Source organism: Fistularia commersonii, chromosome 9 (genome assembly GCF_037954325.1).
Source record: "Fistularia commersonii isolate RoL2024-O1a breed Wild chromosome 9, RoL_Fcom_v1.0, whole genome shotgun sequence".
Lineage (NCBI taxonomy): Eukaryota > Metazoa > Chordata > Actinopteri > Syngnathiformes > Fistulariidae > Fistularia > Fistularia commersonii.
The window spans coordinates 17584796-17607087 of NC_141292.1; the positions used below are offsets into that span (position 1 = coordinate 17584796).

A 22292-nucleotide genomic window follows, 5' to 3' on the forward strand; every position below is an offset into this window, starting at 1 on the left:
CGGTTGCCATGACGACACCCAGACGTCCGGGGTCTCATCAGAATTGGACGCCGGAGCGTGAAAAATATTTAAAATAAACAAGTTTAAAACAGCTCCGGCTTCCTGTTTGCGTTTTTTTTTTGTTTTTTTTTTGGGGGGGGGGGGTCGTCATGGAAACGAGGGATGCATCCACGGCGGGGGATCCGTTTCCCTGGGTTATTTTGTGGGAACGAGGTAGTGATCTTGTGAAAGGCGGAGGCGAACTTTTTATTTCGAGAAAAAAAAAAAAAAACACTCGGGGTAACGGAATTATATGAAGAGATTAAGTCGTGGGAACAAGTTATCAAGTTGTGGGAACAAGTTTTTTGAAGGAAATGACTGATTTAAGGTGTGGGAAGACTTTTTGTACAGTGAGACGGACTAGATTAAGTTGTGGGAACAAGTTCTTTACATGGAGGAAACGCTGATTTAAGGCCTTATTTACAAAGAGAAAAGGACTGGATTAAATTGTGGGAACAAGTTATCGATTGGGAGGGGATGACTTGATTTAGTTGTGGGAACAAATTATCCAGATATGGGAACGTTTCTTATATGGAGGAAATATTGAAGATTAAGTTGTGGGAACAAGTTATTCATTGGGAGGGATTAAGGTGTGGGAACAAATAATTTATAATAAGGAAATGGCATCATTAAATTGTGGGAACAAGTTATTTAGAATAAAGAAAATTGTTGTGGGAACAGTTTATTAATATGGAGGGAATAACAACATTAAATTGTGGGAACAAGTTATCAAGTTGTAGGAATAGATTTCCAATATGGAGGAAATGGCTAATTTTAGTTGTGGGAACACCTTATTCACGTAGAGAAAAGGACTGGATTAAGTTGTGGGAACAAGTTATTTTAGGAAAAAAAAAAATCTAGATTAATTGATGGGAACAACTTACTTAGATCTTCGACTCTACCTTTCGGCTTTTCCCTTCAGGAGTCGCCACAGTGAATCAACCTTCTCCATCTAACCCTATTCTCTGGATCCTCCTCTCTCACACCAACTACCTTCATATCCTCTCTCACTACGTCCATAAATCTTCTCTTTGGTCTTCCTCCAGACCTCTTGCCTGGCAGCTCCAATTTCAGCATCCGTCTACCAATATATTCTCTATCCCCAACCATCTCAATCCGGCTTCTCTGACCTTCTCTCCAAAACATCTAACATGTGCTGTTCCTCTGATAGACTCATTCCTGATCCTCTCCATCCTGGTCACTCCCAAAGAGAACCTCAACATCTTCATCTCTGCAACCTCTAGTTCTGCCTGCTGTCTTTTGGTCATTGGAACAGTTTCTAGTCCAAACATCATCGCTGGTCTCACCACTGTCTTGTACACCTTTCCTTTTATTCTTTCTTTTCTATCACATAGTACCCCTGACACTTTTCTCCACCCATTCCAACCCGCTTGGACCCGTCTCTTCACCTCTTTTCCGCACTCTCTGTTGCTCTGAACTGTTGACCCTAAGTACCTGAAATCCTCCAGCTTCTTGATCTCCACTCCGCCCGAGTTCCTCTCATTCACACACATATATTCTGTCTTGCTGCGACTAACCTTCATTTCCCCTCCTTTCCAGAGCATACCTCCACCTCTCTAGATTTTCCTCCACCTGTTTTCTGCTCACTACAGATTACAATGTCATCTGCAAACATCATGGTCCATGGAGATTCCTGTCTAACCTCATCTGTCAGCCTGTCCATCACCATTGCGAACAAGAAGGGGTTCAGAGCTGATCCCTGATGGAGTCCCACCTCCACCTTGAACCTCTCTGTTACCCCTACAGCACACCGTACCAGTGTCTCACAGCGAGCATACATGTCCTGCACCAGTTTAACATACTTCTCTGCCCCTCCAGACTTCCTCATACAATACCAGAGCCCCTCTCTTGGCACCCTGTCATATGCCTTTTCTAGGTCTACAAAAACGCAATGCAACTCCCTCTGGCCTTCTCTGTACTTTTCTATTAGCATTCTCAACGCAAATACTGCATCTGTAGTACTCTTCCTAGACATGAAGCCATACTGCTGTTCACAAATTCTGACTCCTGCTCTCAGTCTAGTTTCCACTACTCTTTCCCATAACTTCATTGTATGGCTCATCAACTTTACCCCTCTATAGTTGCCGCAATACAGCACATCCCCTTTATTCTTAAAAAGAGGCACATCACCGTTATTCTCCATTCTTCTGGCATCTTCTCACTCTCTAAGATCCTGTTGAACAATCTAGTCAGAAAATCTACCGCTGCCTCTCCTAGACACTTCCACACCTCCACAGGTATATCATTAGGACCAACTGCTTTTCCACTCTTCATCCTCTTCAATGCCTTCCTCACTTCACTTTTACTAATCTGTGCTACTTTGTGGTCTACAATAGTCACCTCTTCTACCCTTGCCTCTCTTTCATTTTCCACATTCATCAGCTCTCCAAAGTACTCTTTCCATCTTCCCATCACTCTTCTAGCATCTGTCAATACATTTCCTTCTCTGTCCTCAATCACCAGGATCTGTTGTACATCCTTTCCATCTTTATCTCTCGGCTTCTCCAACCTGTGTAGATCATTCTCACCCTCCTTACTATCCAACCGAGCATACAAGTCATCGTATGCCTTTTGTTTTGCCTTTGCTACCTCTATCTTTACCTTTCGCCGCACCTCCCTGAACTCCTGTCTGTTCTCTTCAGTCCTCTCAGTATCCCACTTCTTCTTTGCTAACCGCTTTCTCTGTATACACTCCTGCACTTCCTCATTCCACCACCAAGTCTCCTTATCTACTTTCCTTCCAGATGACACACCAAGTACTCTTCTACCTGTCTCCCTGATAACACTAGCTGTTGTTGTCCAATCATCTGGAAGCTCTCCCTTCTCAACTCCTCCCTGAGTTCAACTTATTTATATGTGTGAATAAACCATTTATGAAGAAAATTATGTGATTAATTGTGCAGGCACATTATATAGATGGGGGAAATTACTTGAGGAAGTTGTGGGAACAAGTTGTTTATTTGGAGGAAATGATGTGTTGTGGGAACAAGTCATACAGGAAGTTGTGGGAACAAGTTATTTATATTGAGGAAGTGACTAATAAGCTATTTATCTGGAGAAACCGACTAGATTAAGTCGTGGTAATAAGTTATTTATAATGATGAAATGATTACCTTGTGGGAACTAGTTATCTATATTCATCTTTCTTCAGGGAACAATAGCTGGAGGAGACTCTTAAATTGTTCGAACAAGTTATTCATATGAGGAAATGACTGGATTACATTGTAGGAACGAGTTATTTCCAATGACGAAATGGCTGAATGAAGTCGTAGGGCCGAGTTCCTCAGGCTGAGGAAAGAACAATATCAACTTGTGGGAACAAGTTCTACAGACAGAGGAAATGACTGGATCAAGTCGTGGGAACAAGATAACCCGCCAGGGTAGTGCTAGCTGTAAGTGTTAGCCCTGTAATGACAGGTTAGCGGGTCAAAATCAACCAATGAATAAATAATGACGGGGGCGTGGTCCCCCCCCCGCCCCTTGCAGGGCTGCAGGTGCTGGGGAGGGGGCTTCGCCATTGGCGCCCCCATTGCCTTTGAGCTCCCCTTGCCTCCCGCCACCATCGCGGCATCCGCGGGCCATTCAGATGATCCTCTAATCCAATCCCGCGCCGCAATCAAAGATCCGTGGAAGAACCCATTATGAGGGCCGGGGGGGGGGTGGAGTGGGGTCTGCATGTCATTATGGGAAGGGGGGGCACAAAGCTGCTTTTAATGAGATTCCACAAAAGCTCCGCACCGGGCCGTCCCGCCACGCGGCGCAGGCTAATTCACTCCAAAATAATTCACGACTAACGAAGGTTTGTCCTCAACCTTCAGGATGAAGAAGGACCATCAGCCTCCAGGATATTAAGGAAGTGGGGGCGGGGGGGGGGGGTGATTAACTCTAATGTCCTCCAAACCCTGGAGATGTGGGGGGGGGCAAGCTCTAGCGTTAGCATGTTGAGGCGTTTCTGCCGAGTCATGCGTCAGGAGATCGGATGTTGCCAAACCCCTCGAGGGTATTACCTGTTTTTTAGCTACGGCTATTTGCTGGCCCCACCTCCTTGCAGCGAGAAGGTCCTTAGTTGGATTCCCACAGGAGGGCCTTTCTGTGTGGAGTCTCCATGTTCTCCACGTGTCTGCATGGGGTTCCTCCAGAGCACCAAACATATGCAGGAGGTTCACTGGAGAACCTAGGGTCCGGACATTAGAATGAGAAAATAAATGGTTGGATCTCTATGATGTTCAAATGAGAGGATAAATAGTATGTCTCTATATGATTTGTAAATGAGAGGATCAATACTTGTATGCTTCCATGTGACTTGTGATTAAGAGGGTCAATAGTTGTATGCCTCTAAATAAAATTGAGTAAGACAAGATAAGACTTCATTCATTTGTCACTGCAGCGCAACAATAACAATATCAATAAATATGAATATAAGTATAAATGGAAGAGACAATTAAAAGCATGCGGACAATAACAAGGGTAGGAACAGACAGCAGAATGGCTACAAGGATTAAGAAATAAACAGGATGCGAATGGAGTGACAACAACAAGGAAAAAATTGATAACGGAGTTACAACATGACGTGTGTGAATGAGTGAAGTAGTGGTAGCAGAGAGGGTCAATAGTTGTTCGTTTCCATATGACTTTATGTCATGTGAATGAGAGGGGCAATACTTGTATGCTTTTATTTAACATGTGAATGAGAGGGTGAATGCTTGTATGCCTTCAAATAACAAGTGGCTGAGAGGGTCAATACTTGTATGCCTATATAAAACATGTGAATGAGAGGGTCAATACTTGTATGCTTAATATAACATGTGAGTGAGAAGGTCAATAGTTGTATGCTTTAAGATAGCATGTGAATGAGAGGGTGAATGCTTGTATGCCTTTAAATAACATGTGAATGAGTGGGTCAATACTTGTATGCCTATATAAAACGTGTGAATGAGAGGGTCGATAGTTGTATGCCTTTATATAACATGTGAATTAGAGGGTCAATACTTGTATGCTTGATATAACATGTGAGCGAGAGGGTCAATACTTGTATGCTTTAAGATAACATGTGAATGAAAGGATGAGTGTATGTCGCTATATGTAACCCTGGGATAGCCCAGTCCAGGATGAACCCCACCTTCTGCCCAAAGACAGCTGTGATAGGCTGCTGGATTAGCTGGTTAGACAATGAATGAATGAGTGAACTCATTAATCTTCTCGCAGAAGGCGTTCCCCGATGTGGCCGGCGAGGATACATAATTAAATAAATAAAGGCGTTATCAATCGTCCAATCGGCTGTTCCGCGGGCAGATGTGAGGATCCCGCCCGCCTCCGCGCTTTGTATGTACACGGGGGGGGGGGGCGGGGTCAGAGGTCAGACCACCTGTCAGCGGGCGGCGAGTCGCTTAACTAAAGCGCCGACTTCCTTTTAGCGGCGGGGCGCCATCTGCCCCGGGGCCTTTGTGTGTGCAGCAATGCAGCTGGGGCCAAAGCCCCGCCCCCTCCCCCCCCCGCCGCCGCTGTCATTCAAATACTGTTACCAACCACTGATTTATTCATGGGCCTCACACACACACACACACACACACACACCGGCATTGGCATGGCGACAGGGTTTCCCTTGCAAAACGTAAATACACCGGTTGTTCCGATGAATTAGGATCCATAAGTCATTTGGAGGAACTGGCCGGGTTAGGGTGTGGGAACAAGTTATTTATAGTGATTAAATGGATGAGCTAAGTTGTGGGAACAAGTTATTTACAATGAGGAAACGGCGGAATAAAATCGCAGAAACGAGCGCTTCATATGAAGGAAATTACTGGATAAAACTGTGGGAACATGTTATTTAAAATAAATGAAATGACGAGATTAAGTTGTCGCAACAAGTTCTTTAGATGGAGGAAATGACTATATTAAGTTGTGGGAACAACTTATTTAAAATGTGGGAACAAGTGCCTTTTATGAAGGAAATGACAAAATTAACTTGTGTGAACAAGTCATATGAAAGAAATTACTCGAATAAGTTGTGGTAACAAGTTATTTAGAAGGAGGAAATGACTAGATTAAGCTGTTGGAACAATTGATTGGGAACAAGTCAGTCATTTGAATAAAAATAAGAAATTAAATTGTGGGAACAAGTTATTCATATCAAGGAAACAACTAGATTAAGGATAGAGGAAATGATCAACAATTGTTTAACTGGAGGAAATGACTGGATTAAGTTGTGGGAACAAGTTATTCAGGTGGAGGGAATGACTGGATTAAGTTGTGGGAACAAGTTATTCAGATGGAGGAAATGACTGGATTAAGTTGTGGGAACAAGTTATTCATAAAGAGGAAACCACTGATTAAAGTTGTGGGACCAGGTTTTTCATAACACAGAATTTTCTGTATTAAGTTGTGGGAACAAGTTATTTAATGTAGGGAATAACTAGTATAAGTTGTGGGAACAAGTTATTCATAAGGAGGAAATTACTGGATTAAGTTGTGGGAACAAGTTATTCATAAAGAGGAAACCACTGATTAAAGTTGTGGGACCAGGTTTTTCATAACACAGAATTTTCTGTATTAAGTTGTGGGAACAAGTTATTTAATGTAGGGAATAACTAGTATAAGTTGTGGGAACAAGTTATTCAGATGGAGGAAATGACTGGATTAAGTTGTGGGAACAAGTTATTCATAAAGAGGAAACCACTGATTAAAGTTGTGGGACCAGGTTTTTCATAACACAGAATTTTCTGTATTAAGTTGTGGGAACAAGTTATTTAATGTAGGGAATAACTAGTATAAGTTGTGGGAACAAGTTATTCATAAGGAGGAAATTACTGAATTAAGTTGTGGGAACAAGTTATTTATTTGGAGGAAATGACTTGATTAAGTTGGAGGGACGAGTTATCCATCCAGAGGAAATGACACTGGCTAGGTTTCCCCTCAGAAAAAGTAATTGCACTGTTATTACTATACATGAGTTGTAATAACAGTGTAATAAAGCATTAATAAACATAGCAATAACAAGTTGCGTCAAGACTGTGTAATTACACGGTAATAACCCAGCGATGGCGACAGAAAGCCTTTAACAAGCGTTTGAATCAGAGTGTATTAACTGTCCCCCTCAAAGGGGGGGGGGGGAGGGGGTGCGGACACGTAGCGCCACTTAACTCCCCAGGAGCGAGGCCTTTTTACCAGCGGCGGGTTTTTAAGTGATGAGTTTACGTCGCCGCCCGTCAAGCTGTCGGGTCGGGGGCCAGGGAGGGTTGGGAAGGCGTGGTTGCAGCCCACCCACAGTCCAGCTTGAGTTTTGTTATGCGCCCCCAACCCCCCCTCCGGCTTTACAAGCCCCCCCGAAGCAGCTAATAAAGGCCTAGCTCTGCTGTTTGGCCGCACATGGCGAGTGGCCATAAAGTGGCCATTCACCCTCTGACGTGTGTGTGTGTGAGACCCTGATCCGCCGGCTTCCATCCCGGCGACTCTTGTGGTGGCGGCATTACATGAAGAGCCAGACGAGTGGACGCTCTTGAGCAGGGTGCTAAGCTAATGCCTCCGTAGCCTCTGAGGGAGCCAAGTGGCGTGAAGGCCTACGTGCAGCAAAGAAGATCCATCAGTGAGCTTTGCTGTTGGTGGCTTCTCCGAGCTTCTCAAAGCATCTTGGACACTTGAAAGCAAAGAGGTCTACATGGGGAACATGATGGGAACTATATCTCCACGTGTCCTCTTTGTACTGGGTACCAGTGACAGCTAAGATGGAACGTCCTGAATGTTCCTTGGAGGCTCATGACAGAACATCCAAAGTCTTTAAGATGACTGTCCAGAAGCATTTTGGAGCAGAAATTATGTTCTTGCTGTTGCCGGAACTGGGTCTTTGAGTATGCCCTAGAAGTTCAGAGTGTTCCTTCAGATGTCCCACAGATCTGCAGGGAACCCTGAAGGAACATCCTACAGTTGGAAAGGAGTTCCCCTTCAGGTACATCTAAACTACCAGTCCGGGAATGTTCTGGGAATGGTACCAGGTGACCTCTCTGACACCTGGAAGGCTATTCCCAGAACAATCTTGGAACTTTGAGTATTCTCTAAAACTTCTAGATGTTCCTCCAGTCAAATCTGCAGTGAACCATGAAGGGATGTCCTACCGGACAGGCAGAGGTTTCCTTCAGGTACATCTAAGGTACATCTAAACTACCACTGTCTGGGAATGTTCTGGGAATGGTACCAGGTGACCTCTCTGACACCTGGAAGGCTATTCCCAGAATAATCTTGGAACTTTGAGTATTCTCTAGAACTTCTAGATGTTCCTCAAGTCAAATCTGCAGTGAACCATGAAGGGATGTCCTACCGGACAGGCAGAGGTTTCCTTCAGGTACATCTAAGGTACATCTAAACTACCACTGTCTGGGAATGTTCTGGGAATGGTACCAGGTGACCTCTCTGACACCTGGAAGGCTATTCCCAGAACAATCTTGGAACTTTGAGTATTCTCTAAAACTTCTAGATGTTCCTCCAGTCAAATCTGCAGTGAACCATGAAGGGATGTCCTACCGGACAGGCAGAGGTTTCCTTCAGGTACATCTAATTTACTGCAGTCTGGGAAAAATATCAGGGGACTTTGAGTATTAAGTTCTTAATGTTCCCCTGAGGTTCCTCCAAGATCTCCAAGGACCCTAAAGGGATGTCACAGTGGAGGGGTGCGGGTTCCCTTCAGGTACATCTAAGCTACCAGTCTGGGAACAGCACAAGATGACCTCCTTAGCAGTAGGAGGGCTATTCTCATGTCCATCTGGGAGCTTGGAGTATCCTCTCAAAGATCTGGATGTTCCTCCGGACATATCAAAGATCTGCAGGGAACCGTGAAGGTACAGAGAGATTCCCTTCAGGTACATCTAAACTACCACTGTCTGGGAACGGTACCAGGTGACCTTCTTAGCACCAGATCCATCTGGGAACTGCGGGTATGCCCTGGAAGTTCCCCTGAGGTTCTTCTAGACGCTCAATGGACAAGGCAATGTTCCCGTCAAGACACCGGAGGTTGGAAGGGGGGGGCATGTTTGCGGTCCCCCGCCGCCGTTTTAATTAGCGCCGTAGCTCCGGGAGGCAAACGGCCTTTTGATCGCCGGCTAATATCGGTGTAATTAGCGAGTTATTAGCCGTGGGTGGGGGTGGGGGGTGGGGGGGGACTTTCAGGTGGCTTATCAAAAGCAAATTAGGCGTCGCGGGCGGAGTAATGCGTGTTTGATGGCGCCACCGGCCCGGTCTTAACTAATGACACGAGCTGAGTGGCCCCATTAAATCAGCCGCCCAACTTAATGTCGGGCGGTGTTAACAGATTGATTCTCTTAATCTGTTCAACTACATCAACACTCCCGGCGCGCCAGTGTGTGTCTGCGCGAGCGCGTTAACCAATTTCACAGTCCGTAGTCACGCACTGTTAAACTCTTTAAGTTTTCGAGGGCCGAGGAAGGGGAGGCGATGGTCGCGGCTTCTGGATCTCCAAGTTCATTGGGCGTGATGGAGCGGCGGCGGGGTGGCGGAGGGGCTTTTCTTCTCGGCTAATTACGTGGAAATCAAGGGGACAATAAAGCATCTGGTCGTCATTCTTCTCCCCGCCTCGTCCCGGCGGTGTGTTGTGACAGGCTGATGCATTGTGAGGGGGGGGGGGGGGTGGAGGTCAGCGGGGAGCAAATAGATGAATTTATAACTTTAGCTTTTCAGCGAGGGAGGAGGAGCGCCACCGCCGCCTCCCTTCTGCACCTTCAACTCCCTTCTGCAGCTCCTCCTCCCGGGTTCCACCCCAGAGACCACAAGTCATTCTGGGGGTGCCCGTCCTGAATACCCCCCCTTTATCCCCCCCCCCCATCTGAAAGACACAAAGGAACTGCCCCCAAACCCTCCTTTACTTCCCCCACGACGGTTTTTCCAATTCCTGTCTGCTTTCACGAACGCAGCGCGGCGACCCAATGACAAAGAGCAGGAAGTCCAAACAGAACTCCATTGAGAAAACGGACGATTTAAGGCGGCTGCACTTTGGCGCACAAACTCATCATCAAATCCCAGTTGGGTTTGTTTACGATGTTAGCTCTGCTAGCATTTCATAACAGCTACACTACAATTTTTCCTTTTATCATACTATTGTGCACTCCTTACCTCACTTGTTACTAAGACACTTTATAGTTTCACTGAGACACTTTATAGTTTATTTTTATTTCTAATTCTGCCTTTTCTTTTTATTATTTATGACCGTTATATTTTCTGTAACTCTGGCGCAACAATTTCCTTCGGGATTAATAAAGTTCTTCTTATCTTATCTTATCTTATGTAGCCTGGTAATGCTGGTGTCTATCTGCACTGACTAAGACACCGATGTTAGCAACTATCCTATGAGATAACGGGCTATTCAATAGCCTTGAACTAGTCACTGGTTATTACCTTGGTGATACAAGAAGTGACTAGCTTGGGGCTGCTAGTGGTTAGCATGAAGCTGTCTGTCTAGTTACCAGGAAGTAATCCGGGACACTTTTGATGTACATGAAGTACTGATGCTGAGCCTTTGTATCCTAGCTTTTAGCTAATGCTAGTGATTATCCTACAGGCATTCGCACTGACTAGTACGTTGACGTTAGCAACTGTCCCATGGGATAGGATGCTATTCAATAGCCTAGAGACACAAGAAGTGACTAGCTAGGGGTGCGCTAGTTGTGAACTTAAGATGGTAGTCCAGTCTCTAGTCTAGGAATACTTGTGACTTCCCTGATGTACTAATGCTGAGACTGAGCATACTAACGTTTAGCCCATTTAGCTGTGACCAAATAACAAATGTGATAGATGTCCTTCTGACTAGCCTGGGCTGATTACTCTGTGATTTCTGGGAATTTTGCTACTCAATAGCCTTGAAAACACTATTATGGTGTCAGTGGTGTCAGTGGTGTCAGCCTGGTGACATAAGAAGTGACTAGCTAGAATAAAACTGTGTATAATAGTGAACTGATAACAAATGCTACGCATGTCTGGAGGTAGTTGAGATGTCCTACTGGCATCCTACTGATGTCCTACTAATGAGCCTGAGCAGAGTGTGATTGGCCTGTGCTTGCTTGGAATTTTATGAGGCCATGGGATGCTATTTAATAGCCTTGAATTAGTCACTAGCATCAACGTTTGGAGTTATTGGCCACATGATACAAGAGGTGACTAGGTGGTCGGGATGCTGGTGACTATGAGCTAGTCTAGTCAAAAGACTAGGGGTGCTAATGAGCTTACTAGCAACTACATACCACCATTTAGCCTGGGGATGCTAGTGGCGAGCCTGTGAATACTAGCAGCACACCTGGAAACACTTGCTTTTGGCCAGAAGACTTCTGTGACTAACCATTTTTTATGTTAGCACTAGCCCGTTAACAACTAGCCCGCAGACATTTTGTAAGTAGCCAAGAGATGCAACTGGCCGGAGATTCCAATCGCTCACTTCGGGGTAGCTAGCGGCGACCGAGCCGGAGACACCGACGACTAGCTTAGCCTGACAGCTATCCCCTTCAACACAGGTGAAGTCGGAGAGTCGTCTCCATCTCCTTCGCGGACATCCTCCTCCCCTGACCTCGCGCTGCGACTTGTTGTCAGCTCCCCTCCCCCGCCCCTTCTGCTCCGGGGGCCTTAATTAAATGTGCACTTCATTAATGTAAATTGGGCGGCGGTGGGTGGTGTCGGGCGGGGGGGGCGGGCGAGGCGGGGCGGTAATGCCCTTGTTGAGATTCCGGGGAAAGTGCAGTGTCCTGGCGAAGCGCCGCGGCATCGTTGCAAATGAGATCAGGCCCCGGAGAAAGGCAGTCAAATTAGAATGATAATGGTTGACGTGGCTCCCTGACAGGCATGACTATTCAAGGATCAATGGGATGTTGAATGCTCGGGGCCGAGGATCGGGGGGGCCCGAACGTCAGCCTACAGATGTGCCTTTTGGAAGCACTTGAAATTAGTTTAATTTGGTAAATGGCGGGGATTTAGAAGCTCTTAGGCCGACGGTAACGAGACAGGAATACATTGAGATGTTTTGCCCTCCTTCCATTAGCATGGAGCGTTTGCATTCCCGGCCGGCCCGCCTCCTCCTCCCCCTCCATCTTTTATTTTAACCCCCCTCCTCCTCCTCCTCTTCCTCCTCTTCTTCTTCTTCCTCCGGCAGATTGTATTTGCATGGCGGCAGCTCAGCGCTCGCTAACCCGCCGTAATCCCTTTAAAGGGGGCGGAGACGGCCGGATTCCACCCGGCTAATCTCGTCAGAGACACCAATTACACGCCGGCTCTGATTAAAGTCCAATAAGTCTGAGGGGCTTCTCAAAGCAAGGCCCCCGGGGCCCCCAGGGGCCCTTCAGGGGCCTGCAGGGGGGAGAGGGAGGGCGTTCAACTTCCCGCTCTTCTCTGAGATCCTGAAGGCAGCAAAGCCCCGGCGCTAATCTGGACTTAGAAACAACACCCTGTCACTTTTCGAGGCTGTTTAGGAGTCGGCTACGCCTGGTGATCACATGACTCTCACATCCTCTGACTATCAATAAAGACTCAAACAAACATTCACCCTTTCATTTACACTTTATATAGAAGCATACAACTATTGACCCTTTCAATGTAACCTTAAATAGACATATTCCATTCACCCGCTCATTTACAGGTCATATAGAGACATACAAGAGTTCACCTTCATTCATATGACATAGACATACAAGCATTCACCCTTTCATTTACACCCCATATAGAAGCATACAAGTATTGACCCTCTCTTTCACATGTCATTCAGAGGCATACAACTACTGACCCTCTCTTTCACATGTCATTCAGAGGCATACAACTACTGACCCTCTCAATGTAACCTCATATAGACATATTCCATTCACCCGCTCATTTACAGGTCATTTAGAGACATACAAGAGTTCACCTGACTAGCCTGGCCAATGCTAGTGATTAGCAATTCTGCCACTCAATAGCCTTGAAAACACTCACTATCATGGGGTCTGTAGTAATTAGCCTGGTGATATAAGAAGTGACTAGCTAGTGGCTACAATAAAGCCGAATATAATAGTGCTCAAATAGCAAATGCTATGCATGTTGCGAGCTAGTCGAGAAGTCCTTCTGACTGGCCTGGGTAACGCTAGGCCTTGCTAGGACTTTGTGAGGCACTAGCCATGGGGTGCTATTTAATAGCCTTGAATTAGTCACTATCAATGTCGGGAGTTATTAGCCACACGATACAAGAGGTAACAAGCCGGGGCAATGCTAATGATTGGCCTGGGCTTGCCCCCTCGTACGGAGACACACAACCATTCATCCTTTCATTCACATGCCAAGTAGAAACATACAAGTATTGACCCTCTCATTTACACGTCATATTGAGACATACAAGTATTGACCCTCTCAATCGCGTTATATAGGAGCATACAAGTATTGACCCTCTCAATCACGTTATATATGAGCATACAAGTATTGACCCTCTCCATCACGTTATATAGGAGCATACAAGTATTGACCCTCTCAATCGCGTTATATAGGAGCATACAAGTATTGACCCTCTCAATCACGTTATATATGAGCATACAAGTATTGACCTTCTCCATCACGTTATATAGGAGCATACAAGTATTGACCCTCTCAATCGCGTTATATAGGAGCATACAAGTATTGACCCTCTCAATCACGTTATATATGAGCATACAAGTATTGACCCTCTCCATCACGTTATATAGGAGCATACAAGTATTGACCCTTTCATCCGCTCATCTGGACCACTCGAGGTCTCCAATGAACCTCCCGCACGTTTTTTGGACTGCGAGCAATCCGCCCATGGACCTGTGCCGCCGTGTGAACTTTATCTTTTTAGACGCCGCCCCCCCCCCCCCCGTCCTCGGTGAGTTCAAATGATGAAGACATGAATGCAAATGCGGCGTTTCCTGTTTGTGTGCTCGCAGCGGCAGGAAGTGGCGGCGGGGAGCGGGTCAGGGCAAAGTGGCGACTGGCAGCCCCGTAATTAATCAGCTTCCAGTGTAATTAAGGTGTCCATCAAGCAGGGGGGCGTGGGGCCGGGCCCCGGGAATTCAACCCGCACGAATAATGAGTTCACCTTTAAATGGCCGCCTGGCGGACAAACACGCCGCCCGCGCACGGAATCTCAATTCGCCTGATGGATCGGCGCCGTCCGAGGCGGGGTTTTATTAACCGCCGGCAGATGCTCTGCGACAGGGAGCACATCGTGGGGCGCTTGCTGATGGTCGCCATGGAGACCACGGGGGCGGGCCTTCGCCAGTCGGCTGACATGCCTCAGGTGGAAAGGTGCAGAAGTGCAGGGGGGAAAGATCGGAAGCGTCAGTTTAAGATCGTAGAGACATCGGTTTAAGATCGGAAAGATGTTGATTAAACATCCGAAAGGTGGTGTCTTCGCATCAGATGTCGATTTGAGATCGGAAGTTGATTTAAGATCAGAGAGACATCAATTTAAGATCGTAGAGACGTCGGTTTAAGATCGGAAGAAAGTCAAATTCATGTCGGACATCAATTTAAGATCGGAAAGATGTCGATTAAAGATCGGAAAGACAGATCGTAGAGACATCAATTTAAGATCAGAGAGATGTCGGTTAGAGATCGGAAAGACATTAATTTAAGATCGTAGAAACATCGGTAGAAGATCGGAAAAATATCGATTAGAGATCGGAAAGAAGTCAAACTCATGTCGGACATCAATTTAAGATCGGAAAGATGTCGGTTAGAGATCAGAAAGACAATTTTAGATTGTAGAGACATCAATTAAAGATCGGAAAAATGTTGATTAAAGATCGGAAAGACATTAATTTAAGATCGTAGAGACATCGGTAGAAGATCGGAAAAATGTCGATTACAGATCGGAAAGAAGTCAAATTAATGTCGGACATCATTTTAAGATCGGAAAGATGTCGATTAAAGATCGGAAAGAAGTCAAATTAATGTCGGACATCATTTTAAGATCGGAAAGATGTCGATTAAAGATCGGAAAGACAGATCGTAGAGACATCATTTTAAGATCGGAAAGAAGTCAAATTCATGTCGGACATCAATTTAAGATCGGAAAGATGTTGATTAAAGATCGGAAAGACATTAATTTAAGATCGTAGAAACATCGGTGGAAGATCGGAAAAATGTCGATTAGAGATCGGAAAGAAGTCAAATTCATGTCGGACATCATTTTAAGATCGGAAAGATGTCGGTTAGAGATCGGAAGGACAATTTAAGATCGTAGAAACATCGGTAGAAGATCGGAAAAATGTCAATTAGAGATCGGAAAGAAGTCAAATTCATGTCGGACATCATTTTAAGATCGGAAAGATGTCGATTAAAGATCGGAAAGACAGATCGTAGAGACATCAATTTAAGATCGTAGAGACGTCGGTTTAAGATCGGAAGACAGTCAAATTCATGTCGGACATCAATTTAAAATCGGAAAGATGTCGGTTACAGATCGGAAAGACATCAAATTAAGATCGTAGAGATGTCGATTAAAGATCGGAAAGACTATTTCAGAAAGCACACGTCAATTTCCGATCACAAAGACTTCGATTTAAGATCGTACACTAAGTTCACGTCGCGTGTCGGTTCAAGATCGGAAACACGTCCATGTATGTTTGGAAAGAGTCCGATTTAAGGTTGAGAGAGCGGAGGGGGCGGGGCTTAATCAGTCAGCTGACACACCCAACCAACTTATCGTCAGTTCACGATCAACTTGATTTCATGTCACATGTCGATTTAAGATCGGAAAAAGTACGATTTCGTATTTCACACGCCGATTTAAGGTTGGATAGACGTCCATTTGCGATGGGAAAGTGCCGTCCGAGCTAAGCCCCGCCCCCTGCTGTGATTGGCCAAAGAGAGACTCTAGAAGTAGGTTCTGAAGGAAGGTTCTCGAGGAGTTTCTGTGAAGACCTTCTGGAGGAGGTTCCACAAGGAGGTTCTGGAGGAGATTTTGGGGGAGACTCTGGAGTAGGTTCTGGAGGAAGTTCTGCAAGAACGTTCTGGAGATGGTTCAGTGAGGAGGTTCCACAAGGATGTTTTGGAGAAGGTTATGCAAGGAAGTTCCACCAGGAACTTCTGGAGAAGGTTCTGCGAGGATGTTCTGAAGGAGGTTCCAAAGAGAGGTTCTGGAGGAGGTTCAAAAGGATGTTCTGCAAGAGGTTCTGCTAGGACGTTCCACAAGGAAGTTCTGGAGAAGGTTCTGGAGGAGGTTCTACAAGGATGTTCTGGAGAAGGTTATGCAAGGAGGTTCTACAAGGAAGTTCTGGAGAAGGTTCTGGAGGAGGTTCCACAAGGATGTTCTGGAGAAGGTTATGCAAGGAGGTTCTACAAGGAAGTTCCACAAGGAACTTCTGGAGTAGGTTCTGTGAGGAGGTTCTGCTGGGATGTTCTGAAGGAGGTTCCAAAGAGAGGTTCTGGAGGAGGTTCAACAAGATGTTCTGCAAGAGGTTCTGCTAGGACGTTCCACAAGGAAGTTCTGGAGAAGGTTCAGTGAGGAGGTCCCACAAGGATGTTCTGGAGGAGATCTTGGGGGACGCTCTAGAGTAGGTTCTGGAGGAAGCTCTGCAAGAACGCTCTGGAGATGGTTCTCTGAGGAGGTTCCACAAGGAGCTTCTGGAGTAGGTTCTGTGAGGAGGTTCTGCTGGGATGTTCTGAAGGAGGTTCCAAAGAGAGGTTCTGGAGGAGGTTCAACAGGATGTTCTGCAAGAGGTTCTGCTAGGACGTTCCACAAGGAAGTTCTGGAGAAGGTTATGCAAGGAGGTTCTACAAGGAAGTTCCACAAGGAATTTCTGGAGTAGGTTCTGGAGGAGGTTCAACAGGATGTTCTGCAAGAGGTTCTGCCAAAACGTTCCACAAGGAAGTTCTGGAGAAGGTTCTGGAGGAGGTTCTCTCGCCAGGATGTGACCTTGAGCCGGTCGATGGTGGGAGAGAAGAATCCTCAGCGGTTGGTGGAGGGAATCATTAAACAATCATGGACGCCCATCGATTTGCCCAGGAGTGTGTGTGTGTGTGTGTGTGTGTGTTTGTGTGTGTGTGTGTGTGTGTGTGTGTGTGTGGGGTTCCAGGATGGCTCGCCTCATCAGGAGGAAGCAAACACGCAAACACGCCATCATCGCCGCCTGGGCTTCACGTCAACGTCCTCTGACGCCGCGGTGACCTACTTCCTGTCCGGCCCGATGGCTTCCTCTTCGCTCGTCCGTGATTGGCCGGCTCGGACCCGAGCAGGCTCCGCCCCCAAGCTTCCGGTCATCCTGGACGAGGGGAAGAGGAAGAGCGGGATTGGACGGCAGCGTCTCCAAGGAGATGGTGGGTGGATCTTCAACCTGCCTGATCGATCTTCAGCCTCCTTCAGCCGGGGGCAACGACACACACACACACACACACACACACACACACACACACACACACACACACACACACACACACACTCACACACACACAAGTGAACAGGAGACACACAATCCCACAACTGACAAGTGCAAACACACACTTGTACAGAAGACACACACACACACACACACACACCCCCCACACACACACACACAGGTGAACAGGAGACACACAATCCTACACTCAAATACACAACTGACAAGTGCAAACACACACTTGTACAGAAGACACACACACACACACACACACATCATGTGTGTGTCTATATTAGTATGTGTGTGTATACATAAGAGGGTGTGTCTCCACATGTCTAAGGAATGTGTGTGTGCGTGTGTGTGTGAGTGACTGAGCTCTGCATGTGTGTGTATCTTGGTGTGACTCCATTCGAAATGTGTGTGTGTCTTTGTTAGTGTATATAGGCATATCTGTGTGTGTAGGAACGTGTGTGTGTCTGTATATGAAGTGTGTGTGTATGAAGAGCTCTGTGTCCATGTGTATTTCTTAGTTAATGTGTGTATACATCAGTGTGTGCTTTGTATATGTGTGTAGCTAAAGGTAATAGTGTGTCTGTATTTCAAGTGTGTGTCTTTTTGTGACCTTGTCTATATATGTGTGTATAAATATGTATCTATATCAGAGTGTATATATACATATAGAACTGTGTCTGTGTGTGTGTGTTATTGTGCTGTGTTTATCTGTGTGTATTAGAATCTGTATGTATGTCTGTATATCTGTGCGTATCTAAGTGTTGCTGTATTTGAAGTGTGTGTGTGTGTGTGTTTGTTTGTGTTCATACATCAGCGTCTGCCTGTATCTAAAAGTGTGTGTCTGTATTTTGTATCTAAGTGTGTCTGTGTTGAAGTGTGCCTCTTTTTGCGAGTGTGTCTATTTATTTGTGTACATCTGAGTTTGTGTATAAACACACTTGTGTATCTATGTGTGTGTATATACTAGTAAGTGTGTGTGTGTACATCATAGGGTGTCTCCATACATGTATGCTCGTGTGCCCAATATCTGTGTATATCTAAGTGTGTTTGTGTGTCTGACAATGAACTATGAGTGTGTGTGTGTGTGTGTGTGTGTGTGTGTATGTGTGTGTGTGTGTGCAAGCATGTGTGTGGCATACATGAGTGTGTCTATGTGTCTACATTCCTATGTGAGTGTTTGTACATCATAGGGTGTCTCCATACATGTATGCTCATGCGCCCTGTATCTGTATATATCCAAGTGTGTTTATGTGTCTGACTTTGAAACTTTGAAGTGTGTGTGCATCTGTGTGTGAGTATACTTGACGTGTTTGTGTGTGTGTGTGTGTGAATATCTTGTGTGTGTCTGTATGTCTACATTCTTATGCATGTGTATGTGTACATCATGGGGTGTCTCCATACATGTATGCTCGTGCACTCTGTATCTGTGTATATCTAGGTGTTTGTGTGTCTGACTTTGAACTGTGTGTGTGTGTGTGTGTGTGTGTGTGTGTGTGTGTGTGTGTGTGTGTGTGTGTGCATATCTGAGTGTGTGTCTATTTGTCTACATTCCGATGTGGGTGTGTGTACATCATAGGGTGTCTCCATGTATGCCATGTATGCTTGTGCGCCCTGTATCTGTGTATATCTAAGTGTGTTTGTGTGTGTGTGTTTGAGTGCATGGCTCAGTTATGTGTGTATCTATGTGTGAAAATGTGTGTGTATTTGACTTGTGTGTGTGAGACGGTGTGTGCACACATCTGCGTGTACATCCATATGTCTATATTGCCATGTGTGTTTGTACATCATCGGGTGTCTCCATACATGTATGCTCATGCGTCCTGTATCTGTATATATCCTAGTGTGTTTATGTGTCTGACTTTGAAACTTTGAAGTGTGTGTGCATCTGTGTGTGAGTATACTTGAAGTGTTTGTGTGTGTGTGTGTGTGAATATCTTGTGTGTGTCTGTATGTCTACATTCTTATGCATGTGTATGGGTACATCATGGGGTGTCTCCATACATGTATGCTCGTGCACTCTGTATATCTAAGTGTGTCTGTGCGTGTGCATTTGAGGTGTGTGTGTGTGTGTGTGTGTGTGTGTGTGTGTGTGTGTGTGTGTGTGTGTGTGTGTGTGTGTGTGTGTGCGTGCGCTCAATCCCCCTTCAGAGTCTGAGCAGTCTCACTCCTCATCTGTCTGGGATCAATGGGATCATTAAGTGAGGAGGGTCCGGGAAACACACACACACACACACACACACACACACAAAATCGATGCTTTAAATACCCGCTGTCAGCTCCTAATCTGGATTACTCCCAGATTTCTCCGGCTTTTGTTTTCCCGGGTCGCACCCGCTTCCTTCCTGTCAGACGTCTTTTCAGAATAAAAGCGCGCCTCCCCGCAGGTGACAGAAGCTAAGCCGATGACGGACGCCGCGACGCCACCGTCAGCCATGTTTGCTGACCCGCCTCAGATTGGATTTAGCGGCGGGAGGCAGACATGATGGATTATTGCCGCAGCACCTTGACGCCCCCCCCTGTCATCTTCAAATGGCGATACGTTGAGCACGCCGTCGCTTTGTGTGTGTGACGCTGCCGGCGCCGCCAGGTTATAACTATTGATCGCCGCCATTCATCAGCCGCCGCAGGTCGTTGTCCAGCTGGGAATCAGCTGACAGGCGCAAACAACCCCCCCCCCCCCCCCACGGGCCGGGGTCACATGACAGCGCGGGAATGCGGCTGTGAAATTCGGCAAACTTCGAACTTGTGATGCGAATTGTGCCGGCGAATTAGGACCAAACATCCCATAAATCAAGGAGAAAGTGGCGTGGAATCGCCGTGGTAATGGCAAGGTAACCTGAGATGAGTGCTGGGAACCGGTTATCCACAGGAAGTGAATCGAGAGTCAACAGGAAGTGGCATGAGAATCAACGGAACGCGACCCGAGGGGGAACTGGAGGTGAGCCGAGACTCAACAGGAAGTGACCAAAGAATCAACAGGAAGTGACTTGACAATCAACAGGAAGTAACCCAAGAGTTGACACGAAGGGATCTGAGAGTCAACAGGAAGTGAACCAGAATCAAAAGGATGGACACACGAGTCAACAGGAAGTGACCCATGAATTAACAGGAAGTGACCCTACAATTAACAGGAAGGGACCTGAGAGTGAACAGGAAGTGACCCAAGAATCAACAGGAAGTGATCTGCGAGTCAATGGGAAGTGACCCGTCAATCAACAGGAAAGGGCCCAAAATCAACAGGAAGGAACCAGAGAGTCAACAGGAAGTGACACAAGAGTCAACAGGAAGTGACCAGACAATCAACAAGAAGTGATCTGGGAGTGAACAGGAAGTGACCAGACAATCAACAGGAAGTGATCTGAGTCAACAGGAAGTGACCCAAGAATGAATAAGACGGGACCTGACAATCATAGGAAGGGACCAATCAACCGACAGGAAGTGATTTGACAATCAACAGGAAGTAATCTGAGACTCAACAGGAAGTGACCCAAGAATCAACAGGAAGTGATCTGACAGTCAACGGGGAGTAACCCAAGAGTCGAGACGAAGGGATCTGAGAGTCAACAGGAAGTGAACCAAGAATCAACAGGAAGTGACCCGACAATTAAAAGGAAGGGACCTGAGAGTGAACAGGAAGTGACCCAAGAATCAACAGGAAGTGATCTGCGAGTCAATGGGAAGTGACCCGTCAATCAACACGAAAGGGCCCAAAATCAACAGGAAGGAACCAGAGAGGCAACAGGAAGTGACACAAGAGTCAACAGGAAGTGACCCACAAATGAACAAGAAGGGACCTGACAATCTTCGGAAGGGACCAAACAACCGACAGGAAGTGATTTGACAATCAACAGGAAGGGACCTGGTTATAAACAGGAAGTGGACTGCAAGTAGCCAAAACAAAACAGAAGCACAATTCTGGGAAAAAGCATGGATCCGTCCTGGATGATGAGCAGTAATCCCACCCCTTTCTGCCCCCACTGGAAAATGGCGGCGGGTGGACAGCGAGGATGTGGCGCAGGTGAAGTTATGCAGCCAGAGAGCGAAGTCATGTGATCAAATATTTGCACAGGCAGCAGGTCGGCGGTTCCCAGCTGAGGGCGAGGGGGGCGGGCGATCATTACACCCTTATCGTCCACGCCGCTCCGTTCCCACGAACCCCCGGGGCGGCGCTCTTAAAGGAGCGGCGGCGGCGGCGGCGGGGAGCAGGACTCCATCAGCACGGTGATGAAGTGGCCTGAGCCAACAGGAGGGATAAATATTGGAGGTTCTCACCGCCGCATTCTTGGCTTCCTGTTGCTGCCGCCGCGTCCTCGTTGTCCTCGGGAGGTGGGGGGCCGGAGGGGCAAGGGGAGTTGGGGGTAAACACAAAGTCATTAACCTGCGACCCGGTGGGAAGGGGGAAGAGGGGAAGAGGCGTCCCCAGGGTGCCGGGACAGGACGGAGTCATCAGAGGGGGGGATGGAGGACGACATCAGGAGGCGCGACCAGACTGAACCAATGGGGGAGGAGGCGAAGGGGAGTGAAAGGGGGAGGAAAGTGTCAACAATGTTATTGTACTGCACTTGTACTCCTTTTTTGAAAGAGCTTCTTTTTGTCCATGTAGTTGCAGCTATCTTTAAGGGAGTGTCTGATTTACGTTTATGTATTTGTACTCAACTTTAAGGGAGTATCTTATTATGTTCAACTTATCTTTAAGGAGCTTCTGTGATATTGTCCAGGAACTTGTACTTATCTTGAACAAAGTTGCTCATTGTCCACCTATAGTTCCTTGCAATTGTTCTTGTACTTCTACTCATCTTTTTAAGGAGTTTTCTTACTGCTCATGTACTTGCACTCATCTTTAAGGGAGTATCTGATTTACGTTTATGTATT

At 46.4% G+C, this 22292-nt stretch overlaps 1 long non-coding RNA gene across 1 annotated transcript; it reads right to left on the reverse strand.

The window, feature by feature from the left end:
• Nucleotides 1–4125: 4125 nt before the first annotated feature.
• On the reverse strand, nucleotides 4126–21749 carry LOC147231467 (uncharacterized). Its single transcript, XR_015106651.1, has 3 exons — nucleotides 21693–21749; nucleotides 17205–17389; nucleotides 4126–4234 (listed from the first exon to the last, which is right to left on the reverse strand). It is a non-coding gene; the product is annotated as an uncharacterized LOC147231467 (long non-coding RNA).
• Between the last annotated feature and the right edge of the window lie 543 nt (nucleotides 21750–22292).